General features: G+C 36.9%; 1 protein-coding gene across 4 annotated transcripts in view; it reads left to right on the plus strand.

Moving 5' to 3' along the window:
* The window catches only part of PLEKHG1 (pleckstrin homology and RhoGEF domain containing G1), a 127089-nt gene that overhangs the window by 8247 nt on the left and 94147 nt on the right, over positions 1 to 24695 (plus strand). For 2 of the 4 annotated variants that reach the window (XM_031611976.2, XM_090135584.1), the window contains exon 2: positions 3467 to 3535. The exons of the other annotated variants lie outside the window; for them this stretch is intronic. The gene's annotated coding sequence lies outside the window, so the exon portion shown is untranslated. The remainder of the gene's footprint in view (positions 1 to 3466; positions 3536 to 24695) is intronic. 4 annotated transcript variants of the gene reach the window in all.

Below are 24695 nucleotides of genomic sequence, written 5' to 3' on the forward strand. Positions count from 1 at the left end.
AGTTCTTGACGAATGGTATTCAAAAGTCAAAACAATATTTATTTGTTTGAGAGAACCAGTTTATTGGAGTGAAAAGATAATATTAGCCTATTTGTCAGCACCTCTGTCCTGGACCATTAGTGTATAGCACAAAAGGATTGGGTTTCACTTCTTAGGAAAACTGAAGTGAAGAAAGTCTTTAACACTCCCAAGAGAAAAGCAGTAAACTCCCTGTCCTGTTAGTGGAAAATATTTTGATTACCTCCTGTACAGAGTATGTCTAGAAAAGAGAAATTTTTTTAGTATCATAGAATGGATTGGGTTGGAAGGGACCTCAAGGATAATCAAGCCCCAACTCTCCTGTCTCAGGCAGGGCCACCAACTAATATAATACTAGATCTAATTGTCTAATACTAGACCATACTGCCCAGGGCTCCATCCAACCCGGCCTTGAACACCTCCAGGGACAGGGAATCCACAACCTTTCTGGGCAGCCTGTTCCAGTACCTCGCCACTCTCTCTGTAAAGAATTTCTCCCTGACATCCAACCTAAATCTTCCCTCCCTCAACCTAAAACCATTTCCCCTTGTCCTGCCATTATCTATCATTGTAAAGAGTTGAATTCTCTCCTGTTTCTAGGCTTCCATTATGTACTGAAATGCTGCAATGAGGTCACCCCGCAGCCTTCTTTTCTCCAGGCTGAACAAGCCCAGCTCCCTCAGCCTGTCTTCGTAGGGGAGGTGCTCCAGTCCCCTGATCATCTTTGTGGCTTTCTTCTGGACCCTCTCCAACAGCTCCCTGTCTTTCTTGTACTGGGTGCTGCAGACCTAGACACGTACTCCAGATGGGGCCTCACAAGGTCAGAGTAGAGGGGGACAATCACCTCCCTGTCCCTGCTGGCCGCCCTTCTTCTGATGGAACCAAGGCAATTTTAAAGAATGTAAACATTTTTTTTTTTTTTTCAGATAATGTAGAAATAATAGGACAAATGACAATACATTTAAATAATCGAGTTCTTCAAGTGGACAAGTATGTTTTTCTTGTGACAGTGTTTGTTGTGTAAAAGTGTGCAGTATTCTTACACTGATGTGTAAGAATTATTACACTTATGTTCAACTTCATTGTTCAAAAATTCACAGGATGAAAAATTTATTTTTCATTCAGAATTTTGTCATATACTAAGATTAAACCAAGATCTGTAGAATATCTTAAAAAAAAAAAAAAAAAAAAAAAGAAAACGGATATAAATTTTCTCCGTAGCATCCTACATCTTGAACTTCTGTTGGTTCTTATGTGACTATAGGACCCTGCCAGAAGTTATTGATCCAAAGGCTTTGGAAGGCTGTTGGGTGCTCTGAGGTTTAGAGAATAGCTCTTTCCTGTGGGTCAATTTTTTTCTTTGGGAACTAAGAAGCTGTTGTGGATTAAACTTATCAAACCAGAGTGCTTCTAAAAATATTTAAGTTACTTTCAGTTTTGTCTGTTTTTCTGATCCATGTGTGTAATTAAATGATCATGGTTATTCCTATTTCTTATGTGTCGACAGTCTGTCTTTTTCTAGGCTTAAAGAAACTACTTTCTCTAGCAGTTGAAATGAAATCTTTTGCCTCTGGAGGACTGAGAATAAGGGAGCTTGCATAGACTAAATGGAAAGTAGGATGGTAATTACAGCTCAAGCTGTATTTTGATTTCACTTAATTTACAGTCTGAGGTGCAGGAAGTTAGCTGGACATTTGAATGTTACAACTGTTGCAGTCTAATCACAGGAATCTAATAAGACTACTCATGTATTTTCTTTTTCAGATTCATAGAAGTGTTCTGGAGGTTATTCTATGTATTCAGTTGCAAATGGAGAAAAACTAAATGCTGTAAATAAAACAGTAATTATAATTGTCACTAAGAAGGGTAAAAAATACACCATTTAAACCTGTGAAGTTGCTTTGTAGTGTTGATTTATTGTGGTAAACTTAGCAATTGGATGAGGGAAAAGTGTGTTGACATTTCTTTCTATCTTTCCTCCAGTCTATTTTTTTAAATTAAAAAAGCATTTTTTCAGATGGAGTTGTGTTTTTGTATTTCAAAAAAAAAAAAAAAGTTAAAAAAGAACAGCATGCTACATTAGTAAGACTGAATTGATTGCATTACTGTTTAAGTTGAAAGTAGACCAATATTTTTTGAATGGATTTTTTAAACATAAAATCTTGCCTGTTTATGGTTTGGTTCCCCTAGACCAAATTAACTTGGACACTCGGCTGAGATTCTATTTATTCTGGCATAGGAACAGGCATTGGGCAGAACTGCTTGGTCCCAAAAACCTGGTAATGGTGAGTGGCCTCTGTTCCCAGCCAGCTGAATGCCTGAGGTATTTTGCCATACAGGAAATCAATTGCAGATGAACGTGAACTGTTTCTACTCCAAGTACATAAACATGCCTTATGGCAATATAAAGAAAAGGAAAGAAAATGTATTATTTTTTAAAATCCAGTCTTGCATTCAATAGCTACCTGAAAGTTTAGAGGAAGAACACTGATATTCTATTTCTGTGGGTTCTTCCCTGTCACAGCTGGCTGAGTCTGTAGCACAGAAATAGCGATGGAGGAAAAGAGAAGCAAATTAACCTTGAAGTGCTCCAGAAGATGCAAACATCAACCAGTGGATTAGAGAAATGAAAATAATAAAAAAGAGATCTGTGTCCAGTTTCTAGTTGATGTTTCGGGTGATAATGTGAAGCTGGGAAGGATTATAAGTTTAACTGAGGAAATGAGTTCTTTCCTTTATTAAATCAAGAAACCTGCACTTTTGAAGGCTTAAAGACAGGTTAATAACTTCTTCTAAAAAGAACTACATCACAATTCTAGCAAAATAGTTGCTTTTTATTAAGTGATAGATGAAATGGTATCTATTTTTGATCTTTTGAAAGTAGCTTGATTGGATGCAGGTAGCAGACAGATCTTAGAAAATAACTAGTGGATCTGATTTGCCTAACAGATACCTATGTGTCCTTACATTGCTCAGCAGGGAAGTGGGGGATCATTTGGGCAGAGGTTTCCAGGCATTAAAGATAATTAGGTTTAAAATCTGTGCTCACAATTTCTAGAAGCAGTGAGTGCCCTGAAGCTGTCAGTGTTTCAAGCTTGGGAATTGGAGAGCACTTTCCTACTCCACTGCAGACTTAGAGTGTAACCTTAGATAAACTGTTTCATCTAGATTTTAATGACACGTAGGTGGGGAGGTACTCACAGGGGTGGTAATGGGATTTTCAGAATCACATTAGTGTCTAATTCCTATTGAAAATCTAATACCTCTAGTCTGTCTGAACCAGATTCAGCACATGCTACGTTTTTGTTTCGGATACTGTTAAAGGCAAAATGCAAAGGCAGTACTGGAGCCGTAGCTTCGAGTGTATAGAACCTGGTGACTATGTCTTCCCCAGAGGGTTAGATTTGTGCTCTATTGTATCTTTTCTCTAATTCCTTAAATTTTGCAGGATACCATAGATTGAAGAGAAGAGAGGAAAAGTGATTCCACTTTGCCTAACTTGACAGTGATTTCTTTGGTGAGTGCTCTACTGGGTATATTTTATTATCTTTTTTTTTTTTTATAATGTTTATTCTTCTGGCTGAGCTAAATATTTTTGGCATTCAGTGAAAATGCTCCAAATAAACCATGAGACTGCTTGATATGCAAATCCCATATGATACCCTAAAGGCCAGAGACACTAGCCAAGATGGTGGGGTTTTTTGATGTGCCTTGAAGTTTGGATAATATAAAAATTTGGAAGCATCCAAGCAGTTGTGACAGGCTAAGACCGCAGTTTTAGTATCTGTTTCTATAACTATTTTTTTTTTTTTTTTTGCTAAAGTTCTGCTTAGTTGCTTTTATTCTGTCCTTTTGGAGGTAAAAGTGGTGTTTTTATAGAGAAGGAACAGCCCTATAATTAAGCAGAGAATAAGTTTTGGAAGATCCAGGACTTTTGTCTTCTGCAGAGGTTTCCCGTATTGCTTCTGTCATTTTGAAAAGTAATTAATTTTTCTTTCCAAGTTTACATTTTTAGGAGGGTGGTTTTTTTTGTTTTTTTTTTTGTGGACTCTTACTACTGAAGTTCCTGGGGGCCCTGACGAATTTGAAAGAATACAGAAAAGCAAGAGTATATGTGAATGAAATATCTCTTGGTTGGAGTAGCTGATTACATTCATTTTGCTATCTAAACATCACTGTCTTTCCAGACATTTTCACAGTAGGACTAGTTTGAGACTGCAGTAAATATTAAGATGGCTTTAGGCAAGAAGGTCCTTTTTTCTTCATTTTTCCTCTTTTCTTACCAAACATCTCAGTCCTGATGCCAACCCAAAGGAATCTTTTCTTCTCTCAGAAGAAAGCAGGCATTCAGTGATGGGCTTTGAGGGTAACTGCACAAACACTGCTATTTGGAAAAAAACTGTGATTTATAAATAACCTATTTTGCTCCTTCTAGATGAGGAAACTAATGCTGGAGTCAGTATAGTATGGATTAATTAAAGAAAAAAAGTAAATTATGTTAATTGCCACAGGCAACAGAGGGAATATTAATGTACTATAGTAGGAAACTAAATAAGTAATTATCATAATATAGGGCTATTCATTCATTTTTATAGTATCTATAGACAATCAAATGTTTACACAGTTTCAGAAGTGTGGCAGTTTTGTCCTTTCCAATATTTTGAGGCTGCATTTCTGATAGACACTAGCATAATTGCTTAGCATCCAGCTGAAGCTTACATCTGTTAAACATTAGTGAGATCTCTCCTTTGGATCCAAGGGATAACTGTGTCTGTAAGTAGGAAACCATTTTGCAGAGGATGAGAGAGGAAAGACCAGAGATTCTTGGTGTTTTATAAAAATAGCTATTTGAATTTGAATAAGGCTGCACGTTTTACATAAACAAACAAAAAATTGGGTTGACCTAAATTCAGTATGCTAGTTGCTTGTCTTATTTGCTGATTAGTTAATTGCCAGCAATTTTTTTTCCCTCCACAAATGTGGAGGGGCAGAGTGTTCCCAGGCCCCACACAGCACGTTGTTTTATTTAGCTGAAATTTATGCATATTAAAATGCACATTAAGTATTGATCTCATGACCTTAGGAAGTGAACTGCTTGCACAAATTCCCCCCCCAGCCCCAGCCTTGAAATGTTTCATTTCATGCATTGCTTAGCCTTTATTTCTGAGTTGTAGTGATTTTAATCTGTTTGTAATGAACAGAAAAGCTAAATGAGACTGAAGACTCAAATGAATTATCTTCTGAAAGCAGAGAAAACATTATTTGTACCCATGTCCTAAGAAGCAGAGGATTTCCTAAAATTCTTTGGGATACATGGCAGACAAGAACACAGTTTACAGTGTTTCAGAATATTGTTGAATCAACAAAACTGGAGTGTGTGGGAATGTTTCAACTGAAGGCATGAGCGGTTCAAGGACTAAATGAAGAATATTTAGCAAGGAATTAATATTCTTTCATTTTCCCACGAAATTAAAGTATGATGAGCGGTGTTCTGCAAAAGTAAAAGCTTAATGGTTTGGACAGATGCAGCTTTTAGGGCCAAATGTTAACTCTGTACCAAGTAGCCACCAGTAATTTTGGCAAGTTCTCTTCAAGTTCCAAAACTAAATATAGATGTTTTAAGAAGATTTAATGCTGAGATTTTTTAGGGGGTGGGGCAGACAGTTTATGAAATTTGTTTGTGTTGATATTTTCAGTTTGAATTGCAAGCAGTATGGTGTGCTTCTAATGGTTTCAATGAGTTGCTGTTTAGAATACAGTAATCTTTGGGAAGAATGAAGATGGACTTGAGCAATTCAAAATCCTGACATCTAGTGTAGTGAGGGAAAAAATAACACATCCATATACTTGTTCAGAATGAGTTTTAAAACACTGCATTTATGCTGTAGGCCAATATAAGTTTGAAAAACGGACAGAAATTCATTGATCTGTGCATCTCCATTTGCTTAGTTTAGGCCAGGTATGAGGACTTTTGCATACTGTGTGGGATAGAAGGAATGATGCATGCCCGCATATAAGCTTGTCTGTAAGTCTGTTCTATTTTTGGTATGCAATGGAGAAAAGGTGCAGTGCAAAAATAGGAGCTTAGTTGTGGTGTGAAGGCCTGTTGAAGTTTCTTATTGCAGAAAATGCCTACCAGATTATTAGTGCAGCTGCATGAGTATCCATGGGAATATTCAGGGTTTAATATAGCATACTGGATTAGAGTCTAATACTTTAATTAAAGCTACCACTTTTTAATAAGTTTTCCACTTTGCTGCTGATTGCTGATACAGACCTAATATGAAGTGCATCTTTAAGGTTGCTTGCTGCTGGCAATTTTATGAAACCTCTAATTCTACTTCAGAGCTTATAGGACAGCCGACTAGCAACTGAGATATTTAACAGAAGCCTGCACAGATCTGACTGGGTTTCTCAAGATATTAATCCAAATAACTTGTGCCAGTGACCTGCTGAAAGTCTAAACCTTTAATACATATAAACTAAGTTTTGTAAAAGTTGTGTTTAAAAAAAAAAAAAAAAAAAAAAAGGCTTGAATTGATTAAGCATCTTTTGCAGACGCTGTGTTATTCTTCTACCAGTTCATATGTTTCAGGTTTTCAGCTGCCAAAAAGATCCTGTGAAAAGAATTGCCTGGACAAATTCAGGAGTAATATAATAAGGATTTTGTATATTCTGTGGTCAAAGGATTCTTTTCAAAGTTTTTGATCTTAAGATGTTGAAAAAAAATTCTTATCTCTACCTTTATCTAAAAGACAACCCAAAGACAAGCTGCTGGCCCCTACTTTTCCCTATACTCCCTCAAAGCAGTCAGTCCTTTCCAGCTGCCATCTCCTGTTGTTGTGGTCAGATGATCAAGGAAAAGTGTATGCTTCCTTTTGTGTCCAGTAGATAGGAGTTCTTAACTGATGACTGCTGCTTTCTTTCTGACATAAAGGAAATGAATGGGCAGCAGTGATTATAGCACATCTGTTGTTTTCTGTTGAGCATCCTGTACAGCAGTGAAACTGACTTGAAGACGACTTTTTTTTCCTGTTCAGGACTAGTTAGTAGAGGGGATATGGGTGACATGTGACAGCATTGTTCCTTTGTCACAGGTGTAGCCAGAGCAGAAAAACAAATAATTGGGACAGAACAACTTGTTTATGTCTTAGAAATAAGTATGTCTTACAGAAAACCCAGTTGTTGGAAAAGCTTTGGGGATGTACTGCACTTTGGTTGCCCTGGGTAGGTGATGAGTTCTGTCTTCATGGTGTAGTCCCTGCATGGTAGACACTTAAGATGGTTCTTATATCACAAAGATGTGAATGGAAGTGGGCTGCTCTCACTGCAGCCCCTGATACTCTCTGTGCAAACCCTCTGATTGTGTCTACAGGAAAGTGTTTTGTCAGTCTCATCTCACAAAGTGTGTGAGAAAGCTGTTGATTGAAAGAGCACTCTAAATCAGAGTCCTTACCACTTTCCTTTATTTCTTTCTTTTGTTTTTTATTATGCTTAATTGCAGCATTTCTTTTAAGCAACGTGCCAGTACTCTGTTTTTGCACACGCTAAATGTGTTGGTACTTAAAGAGTCAGTGTTTATGCAGAGTTTAGATGGAGCTGTTTAACTGAATCTAGCATGCTGGGTAGTGCTGCCCTCTTTCTTTGGAGTTTCTGATGTGTGCCTGCTAAAATTGCCTTTTGTTTTTTTCTTTCCCCCTCTATGCGTACGTGTATCTTTTTTTTCCCAATCCTTTCTTGCCATTTGACAGACCAAGATCATCTTTGCCCCTTTGTTCTTGAGGGTCTCCATCAATTAACGGAGGGGGTGTTGAAATGTACAACTTTGTATGCCTAAGATCCTTTTTAGCTGGAGGCTTACAGCCTTTTTAGAGCTAAGCAGGTTTTTCAAATAACAGGTGCAGGTGTCCACTAGAGATCAGAAAAGCGAGCAAGAATAAACAGTGCTGTAAGTGAACATCAACATAGTTAATGATGCCATAAATCAATCATGCTGCAATTATGGCCTAGAGGTACATATGCACTTATGGTGTTGGCAGAACAGGTATCAGTGTGATCCCCTCCTTGGGTACTGCTTCTACCTGCAGTCTAAACTCACGGACTGTGCAGAGTAATTAACTGCATAGTGGTCCAGTATAGCAAAGGTTAAACTTCTGTGATGGCTTGCTTTTTCCTGTAAGTGTGAATGGCTGTTATTTTAGAAAGCATTCTGATATCTGTTCCAGCCAAATGCACTTGTATGAACTTCTGAGGAGGCATTTGATGATATTCAGAACACATTTCAGAAAATTGTTGTTTTCAGGTTTCTGGAAAAATGAGATACATAAAAACAATTTTCAGTCTGTCTTTTCTCTTTGTCTTTGTGTGTTTTTCTTTTTTTTTTTTTTTGAAGGGGGGTGCAGTGGTGTTTTGTTTGTTTTTGATAGGCTTGTCTAAGGGTAATTTAAGCAATTAAATAATCCTTTTGCTTTCTGAATGAGATATACAGAGCCACTGTTCATGCCTCCAAAGCCTTTCAAGCACTTAGCCTATCCCCACAGGATTTCGGACTTATCTTGCATCTGTTGGCAAGCATTATGTTGTAGCTAAATATTAGTCATGGCACTAGCCAAGAAATACAGGAAAACCCGTACAAATCTGTATTTGCTGTATTTGCTCCTTTTTTTTTTTTTTTTTTTTAAATAAATTCTGTTCAAGGGACAGTATTAATGTATTAATGTTTAAGAATCATAGCAGTGCCTCTGTCCAGTGTGTAGAACTGTCTCTCGCAATAAACTATTTGCGAGACTTAGTATATTCCATTTGCTATACAGAGGTTTGCTAAAATGCAGATATTATGGAATCCAGGCTTTGGGAATGGTTGTGACATCTTTCATCCTGAGCTAAGGATGCAGTCGGTGTCTTGTAGGAGGGTTGGAGATTGTTTTAACAAAGAGTTCAAAGAAAGCTCTTCGTTTTGAGCATCGCTGACTGTACACTTAGAACAAAATCCTTACAAAAATACTTTTTCTTTTGGGGCAGATACTCACCAGAGCATTGTGATTCATAGCTGTTCAGTAAAAGAAACTGTAGCATGAACTTCAACCCTGAAAGAAAGATTAGCTACTGCTGTTATCAGCACAGACATCACTTTGAAGATACTGAACATCTGGTTTCCTTCTGGGAGAACTACATTTTGTCCACTTGACCCTTTGTAAAAGTAAATATTTATATTAGTTACATTTTGTAGGGATTCTTTTTTTTTTAATCTAATACATGGGGAAAAAATTCTACTTTGCATACTTAGCTGGAGTAGCATAAGTATGGTGCCTCAAATGCTGTTTGGTTTTCTATTCATGAGTTTCTTTTGTAATTCATGGTAATACCAGAATAGAGTATATGCTTTGCCTTTCTTTCTTCTTTTTTCTTCCTTCTTCTTCTTTTTTTTTTTTTTTTTGGATAAAGCATTTATCTTTTTCCTCACTTCCTTGTTACCTCCCAAGAGTGTGTTTGTTTGCCCCCACAGACATTATAGACACAAGGATAAATCCAGCCTGAATATTATGATTTGTACATAATAATAATTTAGAAATGTGAAGTTGCCTTGTAAATATAGTATATTTTGTATTTGAGCATCTCTGCCTTCCGTGATCAAATGGAGGCCAAAGGCTGTTGGAGATGTGTATTCTAATCCTGTTTTCAAGGTTAAATAGAAAGCATCTGAAGTCATAGTTATTATATTTGTTTCTTCTATTTAGAAAACTGTTTTGGAAAAAAAAAAAATACTCTTCATATGTTCAGATTTAAACATTACAATTGGTTGTTCTGTGGGAGTATAACAGTGAGTGAGTGTCCATCTTTAAAGGACACAATGTGTAGCCATTTCAGTAAAAAAAAGGCATTAGGCTTTGTGAAATATTGCTCTTCAAAAATGTTGGAAAGTGAAGTCAGGATGTTTTTCAGCTTTTCTTTTTTTTTTTTTTTTTAATATAGGACTTCACAGAACTGGTGCACATTTTCTTGTCAAAATATTAATGCTATTTAAAACTGAATCTTACATTTGGCAGGAAGTTCTGTTGGAGTGTTTTTTTATCATTTTTATTTGTATATATGAGTTAAAGTCTTCCAATGATTTTTCTTAAAAAACAAAAAAAAAACAAAAAAAAACAAAAAAACCAAAAAAAACAGGTATTTTCAAAATTCTACATTTTATTTTTCTGTAAGTTAGGAAAATAGTTGTCTAGTAGTTTCTAGTATACTGATGTTTGTTTTGGGGATTTGTTTCCATAGAAAAGATTCTTTCTTTGTTTTAATATGAACAATCTGACAAATGTGTTAGAATGATCTGGTTTGGAAGGAACCTTTAAGAACATCTATTTCCAACCCCCTGCTATAAGCAGGGACACCTCCCTCCAGACCAGGTTGCTCAAAGCCCCATCCAGCCTGGCCTTGGATGTTTCTGAGTAGGGGATATCCACAGCCTCTCTGGGCAACCTGTTCCAGTGTCTCACCATGCTCACACTACAGAATTTCTTCCTAGTATCTAGTCTAAATCTACCCTTTTCCAGTGTTAAACCATTTTTCCTTTGTCTCTTTGCTACATGCTCTTACAAAAAGCCCCTCCTCAGCTTTCCTGTAGGCCCCCTTCAGGTACTGGAAGGTCACTACAAGGTCTCCCTGGAGCCTTCTCTTCTCGAGGCTGAAAAGCCTGTCTTTTTTAGGTCTAAGATATGTTGCTTATGTAATGGACATCATTACTGCCTTCCTTTTTGTTAGATGTACTAATACTGAGGGTATATTAATCTTTGGGGTGAAGTGAAGCCTTCAAAAGATGGCGTGCCACTTCTAGTCTCAGAATAGAGAGCCTTTGGTCAGGTGAGTTAGAGGATAGTAGAAAGTATTTGTGTCAAATCTGCATAGAATCTAACCCAAAACTTAAATCAAGAGTTTTCTGTGTTTATTTTGAGAGTAAGATCATAGTTCTAAAATTTGCCTCGTGCACCACTGTTTCTGAGAAATTATATTACAGTGGACTTTAAACAGGACATTATAATTTAAAAATTTATTGTCTCTCTGAAACACGTCTGGTAACACAAGATCTAAAGCTATTAATTTGGATAGAACAATGAGTTCTTTATGAATTGGCACTAGCTCATTTAAATTTGCTCCTAAATTAGTGATGATCAAGGGAGGGCAGTCTGCAGTAATGACCATCTGCTGTGCTGCTAATGCCCAGCAGACTTCAAGAGCTATTTCAACTGTGGTAACACACTGGTGCCATCCATAATATCCATGTTACTACTATGCTATAAAAAAATAAATAAAAGCTGGACAAAAGCATAAAATTCATATAATCTTTCTGTAAACAGTCTGTCATCTTTGACTTTGTAGTGTTTGGGGGTGTTTCTTGTTTTTCCTTGAATCAACAGTGGTAGACCTACTGGCCTCAGACTTACCCTGAGTTGTATAGAGGTGGAGGTTTTCTGCTCTGTCGCTGGAGAGAGCCTGACTGCTCTGCTGGAAGTAAGACTGGAAGTAAGAGAATCTTAGGAAGTGAATTTATCATTCAGTGTTATTTTCTGTTTTCCAGTTATTCTCTAGTCCTGAGAAATGGATTTCCCCATGGAGGGGTTTTGATCTAAATGTAAGAAACATTTTATCTATTTTAAAGCAGGTGTCTACACTGTGCAGATCAGAGCCCCCAGGAGGAATAAATGTCATGGAACCAAAATGTTCGCCATTCTAGGGACTAGAGGAGCCCCACACAAATGCTTGATTAGCTGTGGTGCCACATAGTATGTATGATAATCAGATGAGTTCCCAGATCTTTGTTGTTACTCATTCCATGCATCTAGGTTGCAACCCTAAATGTAGTTTAAATGCCTGAAGTTGTAACTGTCATAAAGCTTTTTTACAACCTTTCAGCACTGAGCGAAGTGTACATTTCTCGATATCGTTAAACCATGTTTTGTCTTATCTGTACCCTTATCAGGTGCAAGGATATAGATACTTGAGCAAATTCTTTAGTGTAAATAACTGAATATGTGAGGGAGGCATGAAATTCCGCTGCATGAGCAGTTTCCTTCACTGGTTCCCTGGATATTACTTTTCAAAGATGAGTGATATAATCGTGTTGTGTGCTTGCTGGAAATGAGATAAGTAGTTGGAGCTTTTCCTTAAAATGAAATGGGCACTGCTGATAGAAAAAACCATGCTTAATTCTGTGTTTGTGGAAAGCGTAATGTAAGTATACATTTACGTACATATAAATAGGCATAATGTAAATATTGCAATATCTCTATAGTATTGTACTTCCTGCAGTTGATCTTTATCTGTAAAAGAAAACAAATCACTTTCCCTTGATGATTATCTTGTTTTAATCTAGGATTGCTTAGATGTATTTTTAAAGATGTTGCTCATGATAGATGTTTTGGAGATGCCAGTGTCCACTGGTGCTTTGATAGGCTGAATTAAAGATGGAAAATTGATGAAGTATATCTCATACCCTATATAAAGTATTGACGCTTAACTTGTACTATTTGGATTTTCCCCGCAGCCTGCAGTACCAGGCTCACACTTGCAAATAAGATGCATACAAAAAATACAGATACCCTAAAATTAGTCTTTCCAGTTCAACTATTTAATACATGTGTAATGCTTATGGCTTCTAAGGAAGCCACCATAGCTTGTTGTTTGCCTTCTGTCTTAGTGAGTAAGGCTATTTCGGTCTTCTTTTTACTACTTGCTGGAGAGCTTCTGCTAATACCTGAGCGGAGAGGGAAAATGCTGCTTTTTGCAGTAGCTCTAACAGCTTTTCTTTCCCAGAAGCAGAACAGGATGCTAAAGGATATAGATGATCACACACACACAGGTTGCTGCTGCTCTCATGAGCCAGAATGGTTTTAGCAAGGCCCAAAATCAAATTTAGAAGTTGTCAAAAGGTTTGAAGTTGGTAGTTACAGGTGATCTGATTTAACCAGTAATATTAATTAATAATAAATAATCAAATACTTGAACTTGCATGTAGATTTTGCCTACAGCCACTTTGGGAAAAGGCAAAATAGCCCTAGAAGCATTACAAAAAGTACGTTACTGCAACCCTCTGGGGTTTACATAGTCCAAATCTTGTTCCTTGTCTTTGCTTGTTTTTATCTCGCACCTATGTTGAAAATAAAACCAATTAATAAGATTGTTTGGACAGAAGTACTATGTAGATACCTGCTTTAAAATAGATAAAATGTTTTTTACATTTAGATCAAAAGCTTTCAAAATTTCTCAAGATTACTAGTAATTTTGAAATTTGGTCGACTTCAACCTGAAACTGAAATGATTTTTTGAACAACATCAGGCTCCTGTTTTCCACAAATTAGCACAGATTCCAAAGTGGCTAATCAGTTTTGAAATGTTTGGCCTTACTTTTGTAATACTTACGGTGCCTTACAGCTTCTTCCCTAGCTGTAATAGCCTTTGCTAAAGCTACGAAGGAGTTGGAGTTAAGCAAGCAACAACAACAAAATCCAAACCACAAAAATCTCACTTCTATTAAAGGTCTGCTTTCCATTTCATGCTAGCATTACCCTGATAGTGTCAGAGGGACTGCCCAAACCTCAGACTCATGTATTCCCTGAGGTGGTATCTTGAAATGTCCTCTCACTGCAAGTGAGCTGGGAAAAGTGGGGAAGGCAGGGACCAAGGAGAAGAAAAAACTTATAAACAGCAGAATTTGAAAGTGGCGTGGCAATAGTTTGATTGATGTGCCATGTCAGGTCAGCACTTAGAGGGGAATGAGAACCCCTGTTTGGCAAAAAATGCTGGCAGCTTGGTGTTAGCCCTGGAACCGCTACGCAGGCTGAGGGGTAATGGCAGGGAGAAGAAGATGGGGGTGAAAAGGAGGTGGAGTGACTGCAGTCAGATCTAGAGGAACAAACGCTTCTTTCTCTAACCGCTCCTGCTTAAATGGAGTAAGGCTTCTGGGCTGCATAAACTCATTTGCTTGTGAGGTGCAATGGTTTCCTGCTTTTTCTGGTAATATACACAGCCCTTTATGCATTTGAAATTTTGAGATACAACAGAGTCTTATTTCTTTTTTAATTTTGCCTTGCTGAATATGCTGACATCATCTGGGATCCCAGATGCTAGTCTTACTTTGCTGTTCCTCCTGCTGCATCCAGCTAAAACTTGAGGTCATTAGTATGCACTTTGTGTGTTGGCATCCTCCAGAGTGCAGAATGTGGAATAGACAGCAAGAGTGGAGGAATGGGGATTTTTGTGTACCAAAGGCTGAATTACTTAACTTGAAATAGCATTTATTGGAACACGTTTGTGTTTTTGCTTCAGCAAATCAGTATTTAATATTTGAATAAAACATTAAGGCTTATAAATGTACATATATTTAGTTGTATATCTTGGCAGGGCTTTAGGTTTGTTCCTCCATTGCTGAATACGGGAGGCTACTTTGTAAAAGGTTCACCTAAGTTATTTCTTCCCTTAAAAAGTGGAAGAAAAGGAACTTTCATCAGAATTCATTGGGCTTAGCTCAGAGAATTCAAAAGGCTTTGGAAATTGGCTGAAGTTCTTGATACTGAATTGAGTAATATCCCCTTGAATATTTACTTTAGTCAAGTCTGTTCAGAGATTTCTTCCTCTCCCCATCCTCCATCCTTATTTGTATTGATTTCCAGTACTAGACCAAATGGACAAAGAAATGAGAGAAAAGATTGGTTCTCTAGAAGCTTTCTTATTCTTGTGGCCTAACTTTGTGTTCTGTGTTTACATAAATTGAAGTAAATGGAAAAGCTGAGTTTCATACTACAGATATCACTCTGTCAGTGGGAATCACATTGCCAGAGGGAAAACAATGTAAGCCATGGCTTTTCTTTCTCTCTGAAACCACACTGTTGATATACATGTCATAAAAAATGACTCAATATGAAAGAAGTATGTGTGATTGTTTCTTATTACTGGTTAAGGTATAAGATTTGATACAGTACAGTACAGTGATTTGTTGACGTTAACTTATTTGTATCCCTCCACGCTTCTAATACAGTGCAAAATATTTACATGCCCTTGAAACTTCTTGGCATGATTTTGGGAATTATATTGGTTTTAGCTTATTTAAGGAAAATTGAGTTGCTTTATGTAGCCAGTTACTCTTTTTCATCATCTTTTTGAGGATAGAAATGAAATACTTGATTGCTCCCTTCTCATGCTGTTTACATACGAATATGATGCATCTTTTACTCTCTTAAAACTTCCCAGGATGAGAAAAGGTAGGAAGAGAAACATCCCTGTGTCAGTGATGGCAGTTCTGACAACACAAGAGCAAGGAAAGCTGACTGTTCAATCTGTGATGGGTTTCTGATTCTCTACTAGTGGCATAAAAAGCTTCACTTCTCTGTGGTTAAAATGGAAATTTAAGAAAGTTGGTCTTCAGCACTGGTGTGAACTATTTTGGGGGAGAAGATAACTAGGACTCCAAAGTGAAAAGTGTTAATAACAGAAATTTTTAAAAAGGCATGTAGCCTTAGTATTGTCTAACACTTCTCAAAACATAAGGTAACACTGGTGGAAATCCTTTATTGAGTACCACAGCTGTATCCAAACATGCTTCCCAATGATCAGTGTACCTCAGATAATTTTAAATCTGAAGCATGATAGGATTTGGGGTGATTTTTCTCCTATCTAATGGAAAACTACAAAACAACATTCAGTTCACCAAAAAATGTCTCCTGGCACCAGCTGTGAAGGCTGTTGCTTCAGAAGCTTAACAGATCTCTGGTAGACTCAGCACTTGTTTACTCTTTTATGATCTGTCTGTAAATTAATATCAGACAACTATTATTTTAATGCATAATAGGTATTTATTTGGTACTATGTTGGAAAGCTAGGTCAAAGTACAAAATTGTGATTAACCAGAGACTAAGCATGAATGAGTGTAGTTTTAAACTATATAGTTTCTTTGTGCTCTTCACTAGGAATATGCATTTAAATGCCACAAACGTAAGTAGGGCTAATCTTGCAATTGCAGGACTCTGCTGATCTGGGGTTATGATATTCAAAGCTCAGGTATACAGAGAGAGGTCCTTGGCTCACTGTAAAAATTAGTCCAAGTATTCTGTAGATAACAGCCAACTTTGGCTCTAAAAATATATTATTTGTAAGTCACACTTCAACACTTGTGCTCTAGAGATGTTTGATAAATAATGTAGTGTTTTTACAGGAAATGTCCCAATCTTAGTTACGAGGCCATTCATTCTGACAACTTACTTACAAGTGAGTGTGCTCGGTCCTGTTAGTTTATATTTCACTGATTTTCTTTTTTTCCGTGTGTATGCAGCATGCAAATGTATAACTAAGTATGTACACCCAGACATACATGCCTATGCAGTAGGGAGAAGGAGAAGTTCAAGAAGCATGCGGTGGTCCTGCTGCCAGGGCTGGGAGGCAGCCAGCAGCTGTACTTGGATAACTGGAACATGTCAGAGTTGAGAAAGCTTTATCCATTGAATGTTTTACGGTCTTTGTACTGGTGTTTTCCTAATTTCATGTACTCTGTGGTGAAAACAAAACCCCAGACGTTTCCATTAATCACGCTTTACTCCATGCAAAAACCTGGATGGTCTTTTTCTGATGGCTGCAAGGAGAAAATTGTGTTTTACAGGATACGTACATTTAAGTAACTTCATTATGCACAACTGTACTTTGGTTGGCAGCTCAAATGACACTTTTGTGAAAAGCCAGCTTGGATATTCTTTTTCTAATAATTTTAAAGCCCATCTCTCAACCTCCCAACTCATCAGTAATATTCCTCTCAGTTATACAAGTCCATTGCAATTGCAGGAAGCTCACAACCAGCTTTCAGGCAGTCCTTTTCCTGACAGAGTCACAAACTGCATCCATTCCTTTCCTTGCATATATAATGGAATCACCATTTCTTAAGAAGAGGAAAAGAACTCAGTGAAGTAGCCAAGTGTGATAGTTATTCATTATGGCTTGAAGTAGGCTTCCCTTTTGTGAATAAGAGGTAGCAATGCCAAACCAAACATTCTAGTTTTTATTTTTTTTGGTCTAGCTTTACAGAACAGTTTACAGATGAGGAGAAAAATATTTCTTCCTCTTGTTTACTTATTACAAAGTGAATGAACCTTCAGGACAGTGCCGACATTTTGTCTTTTCTAAGTATGATCTACTTTTGAAACTTTTGCTTTCTGTTGTCATTTTTTTTTTTCCTCTTGTTCAATAACATACAAAGTTATTTCTATAAAACTGTGTAGTGAAGCCAAATGAATTACAAGCATTTTATTTATGAAGTAAAACAGCGTAATTAGAGTTGTTACATAACAATCAGTCTATTGCTAGCAAAACTAAAGAAAAATAACTGCACCTTGAAAACTGTGTGCGTAAGAGAATAAGTTTTGATTTTGGTTTGGTACAGAAACATACTTTTGATTTCTATTTTTCTCTTCTCCTTTCTTTTTGGGGGGCTTTCAGAAAAATGTATTTAAATGGAGAGAAGAGACCCCTAAAATATGTGGCTCTAAAATGGATGCATCTCTACTTATATTTTCATAATGCATTGAGCTGTTCAGTGGAATTTGAGGATTTACTTTTGGATGCACTCTCTCTATTTCTTAAACTGTCCATGACTGCAGTTTCAAGGTAATATGACTTTAGGGAGACTTTGTTCCCTATCTCAGTGTTTTGACTCTGGCCCTACTCAGAATGAAAATAATTACGAATTTTATTTGTCTCATAGATATTATCTTTTCTACTGACCTTAAAAATATCAAAGAGCTTCTCTTTAAAAGGGCTATGAAACCTTCATATGAGACACAACAAAATAAATAAACCCTGAAGAACTTCAATTATTATCATAGTTGTGTGATTTCAGGAGAGGCTACCCTATGGAATATGCAGTCAGATGTCCTCACCAAGGTGACAGCAAAGTTTTTTCCCCTTTTCTATGAAATAAATATGACAGTGTTAGTGAACTTCAGCTGGTTGTCAAGAAATGCTCTGGAGCAGAAACAGATATCTGAAAATGAAGTGCCATAATGTGAAAGGCATGCAGACATGGTGAGTATGTTACTATGTGAGAGCAAAATTATTCAGATGTGTTTGAATCTCCACATGGAAATGTGTTTGAGTTCATTTAATGCTTTGTGTATTAAAACTTGCAATCATTGTCATGTAACTTTCTTGCTGAGATTGGGTTCTTTGTGTTGCAAGAATACCTTTTATCCCTTGCAGGCTGTTTCAGTTTCATTTCCTCTGTTAGTTGGGTGTGGAATGATGAATTTGCACAACAGTGGTCTTTTCCAGGACTAAATTTAATGATATCCTAGGCACAGGGATCAAGCAAAAAGAGAAGCACCTTAAGTGCTAGCACACAACTTCTGTAACAGAAAAGCAATTTGCAGGAGACTTAAAGCCTGTGAAAGCAGGTATCAGGTATTAGCCAAATCAGCATCTCTCCCATTGTTTGAAGTTCAGGTCTTTGAAAAGGAATTCAAGCAACTCTGAGAACAGTGCTGAAATTCTTTTCCTTCAGGTGTTCTTCCATAACCATGAGCACTATAAAGGAACTTTATTATTGCTTGAATTTGACAGGTTCTTATCCAGCTTGTGGAAGGAGGGTTTTTTTTTTTTTTAATTTCTTTGTTTGCTATTGTTTTATTGGTAGTGGTATGTTGTTGGGTTTTTTTTCCTCTTTTCTTTTTTCTTCTCCTTTGGAAACAGACCTTGCGCATCTGTAGTTGTTTTTGAAACTTTTCTTATGAGAAAGTGAACGTTACAAAAAGAGGAGATGGCATTGAAGAGCAGCTTTCTTTGACAGAGTAGTACTTAGTAGCTTCTTGCTACTGACCCTGCTTGTAGGGCTTGTGCTAGGCTTGTCTGTTAGTCTGTAAATATTTTGGGGCTGACCTCCTTTTCCTGGTTTTCATTGTTTTCCTTCAGAGTGTCTCAGGAATGTCTCATTATAAGATATCTCACTCAGGTCTGTCTGTTTTTGCAAGCTCACCTTCAAAAGAAGGTATCCATTGTGTCAGACTATGCAAGCAAGTGAAATGTGATCTTTTGATGTGTTTGTTTGTTTGTATGTTGTTGGTTTTGGTTTTTTTTTTTTTAACTTTTCTGAAGACCAAGGAGTGCTGCTGAGATTAATTTCACTGTACAAATGTATGAGAGAAGCAAGGTGTGTTCATGTATTTTGAAAAATATAGAGTTCTTAGAGTAGAAATCTAGAGTAGAAATATAGACTAGGTGATAGCTTAGAAATAAGCAAAAGGTCATAGAATGTCTTGGCAAATAGGCTATCTAAACACAGATCAAGACTTGAGCACTAAGCAGGACACATCAGACACCAGAAGGTGTAGGGATTTGTAGCACTTGCTTGGCATGCTGACTAGAAAGGACAGGCAGTTTCAGCTGCACATACTTGGTTTGTCTGTTTCATTGTAAGTAGCAGCTAGTGCCACCTGCGGGAGCTTTGCTGGAACAGGTGGTGTTAGCATTTAGAGGTGCAACACCGTTAAGAAACCAGATGGAAATGTGCTATCAGAACCGTGTCACCAGAAGAGGTACTAGGGGCTTTTTTCTATCAGTTTGCTGTGGTACTGCATGATTACAGCAGTGTTGGGCTGATCTCTAAGCAAAGTTACTTGTTCAAAAGGTGATATTTAAAAAAAATAAAAAACGGTTGATTTTTAAGAAGTAAAAGTGATAGTGGTTAATTATACTAAAATAATTTCACATAATCTCTAGCTCTCTCAAGCTCTAAAATGATTTGAGTTTGAAGGCTGCCACTTCTGCTGAGCTGATAAAATGCTGTGCTCTACACAGAGTTAATGTACCAGAAGTAAATAACGTATATTTCATTTTAAAACCTTTCTGCTTAGACTTTGAACTGTATTCCACAGGGGTATTTGGGAGTGTACAGGTTATTTGATGGAATGTCAGTAGAGGTTTTGATCCCACAGAAGACTCTGCAGAGAAGGCTTCCTCTTTGTTTTCCTCGGCAGAGCAACAGCATATGGTGATGTTAAGTAAGGAGTCTTGCAACCTATTTGGACACTGACTAAATGTCCTGTCTTTTCAAGAAATTCATTCTGTACAAAGTTTGAAGGAGAAGATTCCATATCATGTTCCCTCCTAGACCTCGTATCCTCTGTTACTTTTCAAAAATTCACTCTCTTGGTTAGTAAAGTGAAATACAATGATTAGTTGCTGAACTCAATCTTTTAGTGGGTTTGTAAAACCATTGCCAAGCCCTGGGGCAGGACTAGAAATGGATTCAGAGCTGTAGGAGAGACTGGAGAAGGAAGATGTATGTGTAGCAGTTAAACCACAGAGGAGGCAGCCAGCTCATTCCTTTTGCTGGAACACTTGTGATGTTTTTCAGATCCAAAACCAGTGAATTGCAGCAAACCAAAATGAAAGTGACAAGGGGAATTCTGTGATTTTGTCTTTGCTTGAGGGGAAAGAGTTGGGTATTTTTGGTTGTAGCTGCAATTTGAACAACTGACTCCAGAAACTAGTCAGAGAATGCTGTAGCCTTGTGCTGTTTTGAAGAAAGGTGGAGGAGAGGTTGTGTTGCCATGACTTTCACTGATAGGGCAAATGAGATGCAAAGAAAGTTTTGTTCCTTCTTGTCAGTGTAGCTCAGATGATTTTGTTCATACCAGCTCATTTCTTGGTACAGTTGCCATAGTGTCGCTTTTGCAGTCTTTCTGTGGGAAATGAGGTGCTAGGGAGACCTGCTTTGGCTATGAGACATCTTATCCCCTTCTCCTCAGCCAAAAATAGGGCTTGGAATGCCTCAGTGTGTGTTTTGATGCAGGGGGAAAAAAGGCTTAGAGAGTTTTGTGGGAGAGGACTGCTGGAGAAGGGAAGCAGTAATTCACACCCACATCCAGGGCTTGGTTGGAAGGGAATGAAAGAAGCCATTAGAATTCTGTGCAGTTTTGAAGACCTAAATACTAACTTGAAACAACACTTTAAATATTAAACAAGTACTGCTATGTTACCGAGAAAGATTGAGTGGTGATGATGCATAGGCACATCAGCAAGGCTTAATGGCATACGGGGATTTGTGTCCTCATGATTTCTGTCCTTTCTTTCCATGATATTTAGAGTTTTTTCAGTGTCATCTCTTGGTTCATGTGAAAGAACTGTGTTAGTGTTTGCATGTGATCTAGCTTTCATGGTTTATGTGACCTTGGATCAAAGCTATTCTCGTGGGTTTCAGAGTAGTAATGCTTCAAGTCCAGAAGGGAATTTGAAGGCAAACAAATTGCTAAGAACTATATCTAGAACGGATGTTCTTCTCTAACAAAGATGTATGCAGCCTTTAACAGCAAAATGTCAAGTTCTGCTCATACCAATGTGGGTGAGATTTTTGCAATAACTTTCCCTGGAATTTGGAGTTCATCTTGTGACCTGTGATGTTCTGAATGCTGGTTTTAGTCATCTGAGTGATACAGTCTTCAGAAACACATCCTCTTGAGAAGTATATCATTCTGTGAGGGCTGTGGAGAGGCATCAGAGTTTACTTGTTAATTTGCAGAATATGTCAAGAAAACTACAAGTACTTCCTTTCTCCCAAACCAATCTTACACTTTGTTTTTTTTTTTTGAAGTTGTAGCAGGAAGAATTCATCCAAATGTTTAAAAATAAATGAGCAGTTGGTTTTACTATTAGCAGTATTGTGTGTAATGTCAGTTGTTTCACGTGTATTAATCTGTATTTGTGGCTGTTTCAACTGCAAAAAGCTACATCTAAAAATAAAAGACAGTATTTAAAGGAATGCCCCTGTTGACTGCGAATAAAGTGGCTAAAACAGGAGCAGGTCTTAATATTAGTATTGCTGATTGTGTCTGTGGAAGACTGGAAAGAAATGTACTGTCTATTTAAGGCTCTGTGCTGAGAGGTTTTTGAAGAAATCCAATCTGCTTCTTTGAATGCGATCGCTTCCAGCTTTTTGGAACAGATACAGTGTAGAGGCTAGTGATGTGACACAAAGGAGGAGGTTCAGATTCGATTTTAGTTTGTGATGTTAGTTGTTCAACACAAATACATAGCTGGATTCCATAGATACCACTGCAAACAGTGCTGTGATCAGCAATAGTTTCTTTCAAGCTGTTTGATGGTTTTTTAGAGTAAAGTAATAAGTTGCTAAGAGAACGAAAATGGAACAGAAGTCTTCTCTCTAATGAGAATCTCTCCAAGAAATTGAGCTTATAGTTATTTTCAGTAATTAGGAAATATCATGTTTTTACATTTTTGGCAAGGCATGGTCAATTTAAGAGACCAGGACTGTATTTGTCTGTGAAATGCAGGTTTTGTATATTTTTCTGCAGTGTCCTTTTTAAAAAATTATTTTTTCAATCAGTTGTGTTCTCTAAGTTGGAACATTTTCTCATGAATTCAGTTATGCTGTGTTATTGACATGGACCCTGTGTTTAAAGGAAATAAGGTCTTATATTTCTCATTAAATCAAAAAAAAATACAATTTTTAGAAGCAGGATTTTAAAAGCAAACCTATCTACTAAAAGGAAGAACGAATCTCTTGAATTAGGACCTCCCAACATGCCTATTTGGGTGGCCCTGGCTGATTATGGCCTGTGAAAATGCATGGTCATACATCTGAATATTTTTGGTTACTCTTAAAAGATTTGCCTAATTATGAAATGTAAACGGTATAGCTGTGTTTATTCATAAGTTATGAATACATACATATTTCAAGTTCTCTTATTGGTATGCTCTGTGAAAAACTGCTTAGGCAAAATCACCAAGTACCCCATTGGTGTCAGGAATAGCTGGGCCAAGGGTGCAGGGACAATTTAAAGATGTGCCAATAATTATATTAAGAATTTTTGGAAGGATCTGAAAGGAATGGTTTTTAAGGTCCTTTGTATGATCAATTCTGAAATCAATGGTATTAGTAACAATAACTCTAAGTTTGTAAAATAACAATTTGGATAAACGGAGCTTGATTGTTTAGCAAGAGAAAAAGAATTACTTGCATTCTTTTACATCTTGCTAGCAAGCTTTTACTTCAAGTGCCGCTTCTCTGCTGCATTTTTACATGAGTCCTACATAGCCCCATTGATAAGAAACTTATATTCCTGCTGATGAATAGTATTTATCCAATGTTTCCTTCCTAGATTAAAATGATGAACTTCAGCATTTCTTTATTGATTTATTTACAAATGTATGGTTTTTGAGTCATTGAAACTAGGCATGTTACAGGAAAAGGGGGCAGAGTTCTATGTTTCTTTAGTTAAAACTTCTTACTTTCAGTAGATTTGCTATACCTTTCAGAGAATAAAGCAAAAGCAAAATGAAACTCAAAGGAAATACATTTATCTGCATTACATGAAGAGAAAACTTAATTACTTGTTAAAATGGCTGGGAGTTTTTTTGTTTGTTTGTTTTTGTTTGTTTTTTTTTTTAGATTTTAAAATACGCGATTTCCATGTTTTTTAATGGATTCTCTTAAAATACTGTTCTATGTCACATAATTGACCTGACTTTAGAGGTGGAACTTTGAAAATTACTGACAATGCTGTGGGATAATGTCGAAGACTATATACTGGTAGTGTCAAGTTTGCATGCCACTGAACTCATTTGGTGTTCCTTATCTCCTGTGCAATTTAGAAAAAGCCAGGGAATGGCAACATGTTTCCTAGGCCATTTCTTTGCTGAAAAACATTACAGAGAGTGAAAAGTGTTTCTAGACAATGTTCTGAAGAATGTGTTTTTCGAGGCACAAAACTGACTTTCTTCATCCTGGTATACTCTTGCTATGTCTTACTGCAGTGCACAGTTGCTAAACTGGTAAATCTGTGAAAAACAATTTGTGGGATAGGAATTTTTGAATTGCCTCATATTGTCTGAATGAATTTTTGAAATGAGCAGTACTGTAGCTATGGGAAGTCTGAACCTGTTTAATAAATACCCTTTGTGTGCAGTAATTAAATGATCCTGCTTTCAATTTACCATTCTGTTATTGCAAATGCCAAGGTCATTTCAGTGCCCATTTGAACCCTGCTGGATTTTGTGCAAGAAGTGATAGGTTGTGCTTCACAGAGAGATGAACAGAGATACTCCATTAAATTCCTGATAAGTGAGTGTTGGTAGGTGTCTTACTTTAAGAGTAAAGCTTCCTGGTACTGACTTTGGATGACAAAAAAGCAAGGGGATAGCTTCTTTACAAGATGGGGTAGAAGGAAATGTTGGCCTACGTTAGACAAGGAAGCTTTTACTTGCATAAATGAAAGGTGGGGCAGAAGAGGTGAGAAAAAAATAAAAATATTGCTGCTTTTATGTCATTGATGTGTCAGTAAGTTACTCTCTGAGCATTTTCATACTTTAATTCTATCAGATTCTAATAGAATTAGAATCAGAACAACCAAATCCAGAAAATAAATAAATACCCTCAGTCTATTATTTTAAACATGCAGTACCCTGAATTTGCAATACAAAACAATTTATTTAAAATGTAGAATTTATAGAAACCATTTATTTTATTTTGAAATGAATCACAGAATTAGATGCAGACTGTTTTTATTGGTGTGATTTCTTAGTTTAAATGTACCATAGGATTAACTAGTTTCCATTATCTTTTCAGTTACTGAATGAGTAGAATTATGAACTGATATGATATTCACAAAAATGTATTGCATCACTGAATGTAT

Source organism: Phasianus colchicus, chromosome 2 (assembly GCF_987193195.1).
Source record: "Phasianus colchicus chromosome 2, bPhaCol1.hap1.1, whole genome shotgun sequence".
Classification (NCBI taxonomy): Eukaryota; Metazoa; Chordata; class Aves; order Galliformes; family Phasianidae; genus Phasianus; species Phasianus colchicus.